Raw genomic sequence first — 11,052 nt, 5'->3', positions numbered from 1 at the left:
GGTTGAATAACATCAGCGTTTAAAGACTTACTGCGGCGTGGTTTGGTGTTTACAAGGAGCCCAAATGTTGTTCAGCTCCACTCACATTTGTGAAGTCGTTACTGACTGAATTTGGGAATGTTTTCACAGACAGACTTGAGCTTAAAGAGTGCAAGAACCAGTGAACATTGCCAATAATACCAATACCAAATTCTCGCTTCCCGCACTTGAACTTTTGAGGAGAGCACCAGACACATGACGGCTGAAAGCCAAGCGTTCTTTCATCAGCCCTGCCTCTGGACCAGTGTTATCACTTCCAGTGAAATCAGATGGAGCCTGTCACTCATGGCGCGCTATAACGCTTCTTTCCTATGTTTAAAAACAGTGTGGCATGTTCACTAAGAATAAACCAATAAAGAAAGCAATCAAGGAAACTCAATGACACTATAAACGCGTATCAGAAAGCGTATCAGTGGGGGAGGAGTACACTGGGGTAGCTATCAGTTTCTACCTTTTGAACACACTAGTAAACTATATCTGTAATGTAATTATGATGCTCATTAAAAGTCAACAGTAAAGCCCATGGAAAAAAAAAATAAAAAAACTCAACCACTGAGCACAATGAGCTGCACCGTTCCACTGGGTTCCATGTTCTTTCTTTGTGCTATCCTGCAGCTGCATCTAAAAAAGATAAAGTTTGCAAAGGTATTCAAGTCCATACAAGTTATTTTACTCATGCTTTTGGTGCTCATCTAGCACCAGATCATATTCCCCTATATAGTCCCTTTTTTTGAACCGCTCATCAGATTTTTGCACCACTTTTCCTGTCTTTGCTCCACCCTGCTGATCCACCTCACGCCATTGACAGCTTCCCGTCCCGTCCCTTCCCTTCCTGTCATGCCTTGCCTTTCCCTGTCACCCCAACCCATCCTGTCCTGTCCTGTCCTGTCTAGCCTCATCTATACCAAATTATTCCCCCGCTCTGAACATTGCCTCTTCTCCTACTTTTGGTCGATGTTCTTTTTTTTTGTCCCCGTCTCTTAGCTGCCTCACATTCCTCTCCCCTTTTCTTTTTTAATAAGCACTGTCACTGCAATATTTACCTCGCAGCTGACAAATTGACAAACATGACGCGAGTCGTGCCCAGAGAGCTCTTTAGAAGCGGGACAAAGTCAAAGAAAGTCAAGCTCCGTCTCAGAGTCAGATTGTTTGAATTAGAGCAATTGCGTCTTTTAGCCTCCCCTCTGCTCCCTGCTGCGTGCACACACACAGACACACACACTCGCTCACAAACACACACACACGCATGCATGCATGTGCGAAGGGTGAAGGAATTGTTACAATCCAGCTGCCTCCCATCCGAGGCTTGTCCACTGCTGCCAAAGAATGATGATGCTGATGATGAAGTTGCACTGGACAGCATGCCAGCGTTGGTCCCATGATGACATCACGAGCTGATGTCAAGCAGATGGGTGTGGTGATTAGACTAGCAGCTGAGAAGGGTATGTGCGTTTGTGTGTATGTGCATGTTAGGGAAGGGTGAAAGTATGCAGTGTCCTCTGGGGGCTTTTTCTGCAGTCAGTCAGAGTTTTGGACGGACGCTCGCTGTTACGTTTGTGCAGAGGAGGATAAGGATCGAGGAAGAGAAGAAGAGCAAGGAAGTGGAGGGGGAGGAGGGGGGAAAAAGAGGAAAGACGAGCAGGAAGGAAAAAGTTTAAGATCTGTGATTTAGGGGTGGAAATGGGGAGATAGCAGAAAACAAGAGTAATTTGTCTGCAGCCATTCATGCCGCGAGACTGTGTTTAAAGCCCAGATGAAATCTGATTTCCCCAGTTTTATGTTTTTACATACTCTACGTCTTGCACATTACTTTAAAAACAATAACATTTTGCACCAGGGGGCAGGTTAAAGTTTTGAATCCAATCTAATTATTTCTTTTTCTCCCTTGCTCCTATCCTTCAACATCAGCACTCTACTGGCAGGGTTGATGCTGACTGATGGCGGGGTGTCTGCTCTTAATGTGCAGAAACAAATATCACTCCACGAGCTCTTTCACAATTCAATTGGCTCTTATTGCCACATTTCTGCTAGTCTCATCCTGCGTGTACACCCCGTAAGAGCTAATATCCACATGCTAACATGCTCGCAGTGGCAGTGCCAGCTGTCTGATGTTTACCAAGTTTGCCATTTTAGTTGAGTGTGTTGGATGATAATTTTACAAGTTTTGCCCTTGTAAAAGAGAGGGCATCTTGAAATTCTGTTTAATTTGGCGTCATGGACGAACACGGATGTCTGTAGAAAATTTCATGACAATGCGTCCAGTGCGCACCAACAGTGCTATCTCTGACGCTACTCCATTTGCGTGAATAAAAAAAATGAGAGAAATAAAATAGAACCACTGACACAATTCTTTTGCTATTAGTGATAAGGAAGGATTAATTATCAGTTTAGCGCATTTGTCCTGTTTTGAGATATGAAGTTCCTGGAAACCTGTGAACAATCTGTTATCAGTCATTTAGCTCTCAGGAAATCCAGAGAACCGCATACATGTGAAAGCCTGTCTAATCTAATCAACAGAGTCTCTCAGCACAGACACCACAGCACAGGAGAGGGTTTTCCTTCACCCCTCTTGTCCGGTCAACAAGGTAAACCCGTTGTAATTTCTTGGACTTTGTATGGCCTCCTTGTGGCAGTAAATTGCACGACAAACCTCCCACGCAGTCCACAAGCGATAAGAGTATATCAGCAGCTGTGGTTGCTCTTAATTTGATATTGTGACAACACTGAAGGAGAAGCACCTTCAGTGCTGACAGCAATTGAAATGCAACAATTATAGTAATGAGAAGGATATGTGAAAATAGTAACGGGAGACTACCGGGTAGACAAACTTGTTTTCTCAAAAATAGAGGTAAGGACAATGAGTCCTTATCAGATAGCAGGGCTGCGATGAGTCATGTGTGGGTGAAAGTAGGTCAGTCGAAGAATGAGACACACAGGTATTCAAGTGTGGGATGTTACCTTAGAGTTCAGCCACAGATCATAACCTCACCTGTGTACACCGATCAGCCACAACATTAAAACCACCTCCCTAATATTGTGTAGGTCTCCCTTGTGCCTCCAAAACTGTTCTCATCTGGGAATGAACATGGGCGACTGAGGGGATGGGCCCCCACGTGAATCAGGGTTGTTCCAGCACAGCCTGCAGATGCTCACTCCATTTGGGATCCAAAGAATTTAAGGACAAGGTCTCTCAAAGTTTTTCAAGCTGCCGCATTGACCTGCTGGATGAGCCTGTCGCCTTTGGGGATGGTTGTTGCCATGGGGTGGGCGTGCAACAACACTTAGGCGTGTCACATGTGTCTAAATCCGTCTACATGAATGTCAGGATCAAAGGTTTCCTAGTAAAAGTGCACCGTAATGCGATGACCAGTGTTATTCACTGCACCTGTCACTGGTTTTAATGTTGTGGCTGATCAGTGTATTTCTACATTATATCTACATATATGGATATCTTTGTGCATACTCATCCAACAGTAGGCTCTAAATTGGAGAGTTGGCACACTTTGAGGTTTGGATATAGTCATTTCTAGATAATTTTAACAAATGAGATATCAGTGTTGAAAATCTGAGATAAGAACATGGTGTGACAACAGAAAACACAGTTATCAGTGATCTGCTACCAGGTGTACAGAACAATTTTCATCTCTGAATGAAATTAATATCTCATTTTGTCAGCTGAAAAAGCTAAAAAATACTGATTCGATTGCAAAGAAGCTGTTGCTAACTTTAAAGAAAAAACGAAACAAAACAATTATGTTGGATATTATGAACCAAAGAACAACAAGGCAACACAACGTGATAAATTAAATATTTTTGAAGGGTCTCTTTTATGCCTTAATACCTACAGCTGCTGGGCTGAGAGTACCACGACCATGACTGTTACATAATTTAGGGTTTGTTTTGCTGCTATGACGCAATTTTGAATATAGCCCCGCAAACCCAGGAGGTTAGTTTATAGACATGTAATTTACTTTTATAAGCCCAGCTTTAGTCGTTGGGAGTCAAAGATGAAGAAACAAAAATAAGTCTGCCAGTGTTTGCACGGTTCACTGGAGAAACGCTACACTGCTGAACGATAAAAGATTATATGAGAGGACGTTGAAAACTCAGATCTTCAACGCCGGTCTTTGCGATTTAAAGATGTGTATGACTGTATTCACAAAATAAAATTTAATAATGGCAAATACTGAAACCGACACGTTACAGTAAATATAGATTTACTGATACAGTGCAGCCTGTGAGTATTTGGACAGTGATACGACTCTAATTGTCTTGGCTGTACTCCAACACCTGAGATATGAAATAAAACAATGGCTGGGTTGAAGTGTTGACTCTGAACATTAAGGGTTGGGAGCACATTGACGGATATCACAGGAATATTTACACACTATTAATACTCTATGACTATTCTTTTCACTTCCAATCAACGTGAGTTAATATACAACTGAAAATATGTATATATATAGCATGTGTGTACAATACAGTACATTGTGACAATTTTTTTTATCTTATTTCCTGCAGATAAAAAAGGGGAAAGTTACTTAACAATTAGTTTCATTTTGATTTTTGTATTGTTAAAATAATCAACATGGTTCCAACTACAGAGCCAGTCTTGTTTCTCCCCGTTTCCTCCTTTTATGCTAAGCTAATTGTCTGGTGGCTAATTACTGCACTTCCAGCAGCCAGATTTAATTAGCTTAGGACAAAAAACTAAAACAAGGAAAAACAAATGTGTTAAAGTGTCAAAAAATAATTTAACAACGGTTATGTTGTAGATTTACACACTTACATTTTGATTTTTGCACAGGTAAAACAGACAAAACGCTTTGGACAGAGCCCCGGTTAGTTGGTTACATTACGATAAATAAATACAACAAGGGATAACTTTTGTGTAAGAACGTTAAATTGTTGTTCAATACTGGGTTATATGTGTTAAAAACCTTTGTTCTTTGGGAAGATCCCCCTTTAAAGGGAAACTATTGTTTTTTACAACCTGGACCTTATTTCTGGCATAAAACACGATTGTTTACTCACCCGTATAACTTTTGTGATATCTGTAGTCATTCGTCAGATATTTAGATCTGCGTATATCCATATAGTGGGAGTGACTGGGGCACCGAAATGCAGCCTCTAAATAGCGCATTATCTGCCGCGAAACTTGTTCATTTCACCAATATTTTGTTATCGTACGCTAGTGCTATTCCCCGTTGAGTCTGGAGTTACCTGTTACCTACAGACCCCGGATGATGTCTTCTGACCTGGATGATGTCATCTCTGAGCGCCGCGCACACCCGTGATCGGCTTGATCACCTGTAATTTATTACTGCAAGTTTTTTGCAACATGGCTGAATATTTTTGCCGATTTTGAAGTTGTGGACGAACAATAGAGTTTCGCAGCAGATAATGCGTTATTTAGAGACTGCATTTCGGTGCCCCAGTCACACCCACTATATGGATATTCGCAGATATAAATATCTCCTGATTGAATACAAATGACACAATAGTTATATGGATGAGTAAACGATCGTGTTTTATGCCAGAAATAAGGTCCAGGTTGTAAAAAACAGTAGTTCCCCATTAAGTTGTATCCCTATTTCCTGTTTTTATGCTAAACTAAACAAAATGGGGATTGAATACTTTTATCAGCTTACTGACTTAACTTAGGACACAAAAATACAACAGGGGAAAACAGAAGACAAGCTATTTTTATGTATGGTACATTTTGAGTTTTTACAGTGTAAACACACAAGGTGCTTTGGACAAAGACAGACTAGCTGTTTACCTTTTTCCAATGTTTACGCTAAGCTAACCCGCAGCTAGAAGACTAGCTTAGCTTTGGGCATAAAAAAGAAAGGAAAAAGTACAAGAAAATTAAAGTTGTCACTCTTTAACGGGGGGGATGGTGTGTGGAAATAGTAGTGTGTTCAGACCACCAGTGGAAAAGCAATGGGTTTGAATTCTTAATCAAACATTTACTTGTTGGAAGCCCGCAATATAAAGCTACAATCTGACACCTGCCTGAGCTGGCCTTAACACTCCTGTTACGATGTGAAGAGCCCGGCTAGCGTCTGTGTTTGTTTTACCATTTAACTTTAAACTGAATAACGACTAGCGACTGAGCATCAACGGCTGCTCTTTAAACTCATTTAAGCTATGCTAACCAGGTGGTAGCTCCAGATGTATATTTAGTGTAAACACGAGACTCTTATCCGTCTTCTCATCAAGGAAAATAATATGTGTACTTTCCAAAACATTTAACTTTTTCCTGTAAAGAGGTTTTTATCGTATTACCTATTCACATGGGGAACTCTAAGACTCTTGCTCTGACAGCTCAGACAGACAGGTAGTGAGGTCTGCAGTTGCTGATCGCTGGCCAGGAGGGTGTGGGTACACTTCCTGTGCCAGCATCGTGTCAAATCTCTGGCACAGCGCACCGGGTCCTATGGTGGGTGGAGGGATTATGTCTTGTCTGGTGATGACGTGCCCCGTCACGGCAGAAGAATGAGGGAGGGGACGAGAGGCTTGGAGTGGGCACAGGCGCTGTTTGAGGTGTAAGAATTAGTGAGTGTACGTACTGTGGATATCTGAGGCGTGTACGAAGGCGCTTGTCGTGTTCGTGTGCGCAGGCAGGGTGTGTGTGCATTCCTTTATTCCTTCTTGTGTGTGTGTATCTCTACAGCTGACACAAGCTTCCTGTTGTAGTAATTGTCTTTTTATAGCTCAACTGAGGCGCCCCTTGGCCTGTGGCAGACATGCACTTCAAAATCACCTGCTAGACAGTGAAGAAGTTCAGCATTTGACAGCAAAGGAAACTGAAAGAGAACGGACAAGACCAAGTGCTTTGAGGTGAATTCAAGAATGTCAGAATGTCACAGGGTCCTGAGGGAAGTCCGTAAAAAACACTTCAATCAGCATGAAGTGGCAGCGACCACTCAAGGCGTTGCATAACTTTTGCTTCATTTTGTTTCTCTTGAGCTGCACTTATCTGAATTGTGGCCCCTGTAAAACGAGCCCTGCATTGTTACTGGACAGAATAGTAACAAGATTAGACCTGGCTTGGCTTTGTGTGTGTGTAATAACTGCACCTCTGTGGCATTCATAACACAGGCCTGGGTCACAGTTAACAGAGAGAGAGAGGACAAAATAAAGCAACGACAGCGGTCTTATCCAGCGCTCCCCTCCCTGCTCTTTTCCTTCCTGCGAAATCAGATCTGAGCCCTGGCCTGTCTCTCCACCCGGCCCCCCGAGAGGGCGAGGAGGGGGGTTCTGTCTGTCTTCAGAGCTTCCTCCCCGGCCTCACCAACATGGGTGGCGCTGGGATTGTTGCGTAACTACGGCTTGATAGCACAATGTTATGAGGTCATCGTCCTTTGACCGACATTATGCCTGCTTACCTCTCTCCAGCCGGGCTCAAGCTCCAGCCTGTTCCTTCCTTCCCTGAGTGGATCCTGTGATGTAGTGAAAGTAGGTCTGAGTCTGAGGTTACGTCAGGCTCATGCTACAATGGGTGCACGTATATATGGGTGTGGAAATGATAACATTATGTCATAATTTAAACACATGAAAATAAAAGAGTTGTTGATGAATGGAAGATTAGGAATGGCACAAAGGTAGCTGGACTAACAAGCATGGTCACTTGGTCACTTGTCAGGAATGACGCCAGGATTAAACTCATCTGCCATTAACTTGCTAAACTTGCTAAAACAGCCTCCAGACCAGTGGTATTTTCTCAAGGCAGAAGCAGTGACAAACTTCAACACACATTTAATCGATATGCATCACTCTTGGTATGGATATTCTCACGTCCACATGATTTGTAATTATTTCTTTGGTGCTCTCCTGACATTTCTCTTGCACGATGGCTTTTTTGCTTCTTAGGTAAATATCACGCGAGTTAATCAATGGGCCATGAATCAATTCCTACAAGCGTTCCTGTTGTTTCTTGGGATTAAATGTAAATAGAGGCCACCGTGGCTATAAAGGTGTGTTTTGCAACTTTTTGAAAGTGCATCCGAGTGCGAAATCAAACAACATAGACGTGGAAAAGATGTCTACGAGAGAAATCAGAGCGGCAGTCACTCTACTTTCTGGTTTGAACAATAAGTATGCCTATTTTGAACGACGCTTACTGTAAGCCTGGCTTAAACAGGCCAAGGTGAACTAATATTACGTTCTGATACCCTCACACAGCCCGCTTTGTATCACAGGACTTCTCTGCTTTTAGACTGGTGCCTGTAATCTCTGACGGTATAAAACTGTCTTTGTGCTTATCAATCAAAGCATCAGTGAACTCAAACAGGAAATGTCTTTTTAACGACCACGTTGGCCTTGTACCGTAACGTTGTGCTATCCAATTATCTGCCAATAATTACGTGCCGGTGTGTATTTTAGAAATGGACCTTGTCTGCGAGCACTTTTATTAGTGTTGTTTGGACAGTGAACGGGACAAAGTCACAAAAGGTCTCTTTTAGAAGCTCCTCAGGTGCATTTTGTCTCCGCGGCCGCGGCACCTTATCTGATAAAACTACGAGATGATGCCAGCACTCTGCGGCGTACTTAAACATTTCCTATTGGAAAAATTGAAGCATTTTAAGCTGTAGCTGGTCACGAAACGGAGTGGAGACCAAGTGGCGCACTGAAACGGGCTGATAAACATCAAATTGCTCCTGTTAGCGACAAAAACTGTCTGTTTCTCACATTTTGTGGCCATAGGCTCCAGGAAAAGGACGCCCTTTCCTGCAGCTAAATAACACTCATTATGGACAAGAGAAAAGAAGGACTGACAAATGGTCAACCTGTTTAAAAACGTATCTTAATATGCATCTGAAATCACTTTAACACCTAAAATGAGAAGAGAGAAGTTCCACACAGCATGGTTTTGTAAAAGGGGCACGGGATATTTTCATATTTAGTAATTATTTAAGCAATTTACACACACGTGTCTGTTTACCATAGCAACAATTATTATTATATTCCTTAAAATGCTTGATCAGCACTTTTTCACTGCTCTGTGCTGCTATTTTTCCTGCACACGTCACTGTTACTGAGCCTGTGTGTATGGTTTGAGATAAAAGGCTGCTCCTATCTGTGGGTAGAGGGCGTGTACACCACATCAGCACGCACATTATCGTGAATAAGTGAATATTTACCCTCTGGCCCGGTGCCCTAGCTTCTCTCTCACGATGGCATCTGACGTGGTTTCTATGCCTCCATTCTTGCCGAACATGTCCCGACAGCCACACTTTGATCCCAAGCCGAAGTCAGATATTTGCATTCCTTTTGGTTATTTTTTTTCTCAATTTCAGACCTTTACCAGAGCTAGGTTGCGTATAGACACGGTGATCCAGTGACGGCTTTGATAGTTTATGAAGCCAAGTGTAATAGTGTTGCTGGCTGTGTCCACTGTGACATTATAATTTAGGCAACACCCTCATTATGGCTTAATGGAGCTGTAATAGTGACATAATACTACAGAGACCCTAAACTCAGTGGAAAACCCCTTTGACAGTGATTCATTTTCATTCACCCAGACTTGTGTTACTACGTCCTCAACACCTGCTGCTTGCCGTCACACACTTTCTCCTCACTTCCATCATCCCTTCACATCCCTCCTTTCTCCCCACATCTTTCTGCTGCCTCCCCCCCCCCCCCCCCACAGTAAAACATTGCACTGTAAAAAACAGCTAAACATTTCCCACGGATACACATTGTCTGCATTATGATCTAAGTCTTGCTGCTGAGCTGCTCTCTGTTTTTTAACATGTCATTTGCACTGCAACAACAGCAACGGTGACGGTGATGAGGACGATGAAGAGAACAATAATGGTAATAGTAATGGAATACTACTCTAAGTCCTGTAGCAGCTGCTTACGCACGTATCAGAGTGAGTCACAGGGACGGGAGGGTCCTTCCTCCCTCTGCAACTTTGTGGTGAGGTATTTAAATAGAGGGCAGGAAAAAAAAACTGGTTTGACAGACAGTTACACAATCTAGATTCTTCTGCTATGGAACGCAGGGAAAGTGGTTGGAGATGTGTTGACGAGTGGTATGCGTGCACATGACTGCAACGGGCACAGAAAAATTAAACAACAGGGAGGCAATAGAGAGAGTCTGAAGGGGAAAGAGTAACAGGGATTTGGAAGAGGGGGTATTTTCTTGTAATGCACCCTCCATGAAATGCTGAGCCATATGTACTGGTTAATTCTAATACTGAAATGAAAATGTCTGTGTGACGTTTTCAGTTCAAAGTAACAAATATTATCATGCCAACACTCATTGGCTGGCCGTGCATTTTCCACTTAGCCCTTAAATGACCTCCAACCTTATACAAACACGTCTTAATACGATCGTTATAACGCCACTGCTATAGAAACAATCAACAACAAACAGATACGCAATAAAACGGGACATTGCGTCACAGACAGGTAGCTCATATAGTGAGATGAGTGCCATCAATAATTCCATTACTAAAGCCAGAAACTCACTTAGGACAATTCAAAAAGTCTCCTCCCAGTTACTGCTTCGCTGAGGCTGCGCACCAGCCCCACATATGTCAGATCCAGCAGAAGCATCAATGTTGACCCAAATATAATGGCAAAAATTTCAACAAAAGATAAGTATAATTTATTTTATTCACCAGGACTTAAGAAACAATTTAAAGTTCTCTTTAGCCTGTCAACCAACGGTAGCGCTCATAGTCGCTGTCCTGGAAGTTTTCTCGGCTAGGTCAGGCTCGCTAGCTCCAGGACTGGGTGGCCTTTCCTCACAATATCCAGCTTTTCCTTCAAAGTCCGCTGTGAAAATGGTTTTCTAAGAAGATCTCCAACCAAATCAATAGCCTCTCCTCCTTCAGCCATCGTGGGTTTAAAAAATAGCTATCAAAATGTTAACAGGGACGATTTGCTTGTGCAGCTCGCAACAGATGAACATGAACCAGTAGCTTGGCTTAAACGGAGCGACTCTCTGACAGTCCAGTCAGAGGACCTGAAAACGCTGATGCTAACGTAGCCCACA

This window comes from Chelon labrosus (assembly GCF_963514085.1).
Source record: "Chelon labrosus genome assembly, chromosome: 22".
Lineage (NCBI taxonomy): Eukaryota > Metazoa > Chordata > Actinopteri > Mugiliformes > Mugilidae > Chelon > Chelon labrosus.
This window is presented reverse-complemented; position numbering follows the sequence as displayed.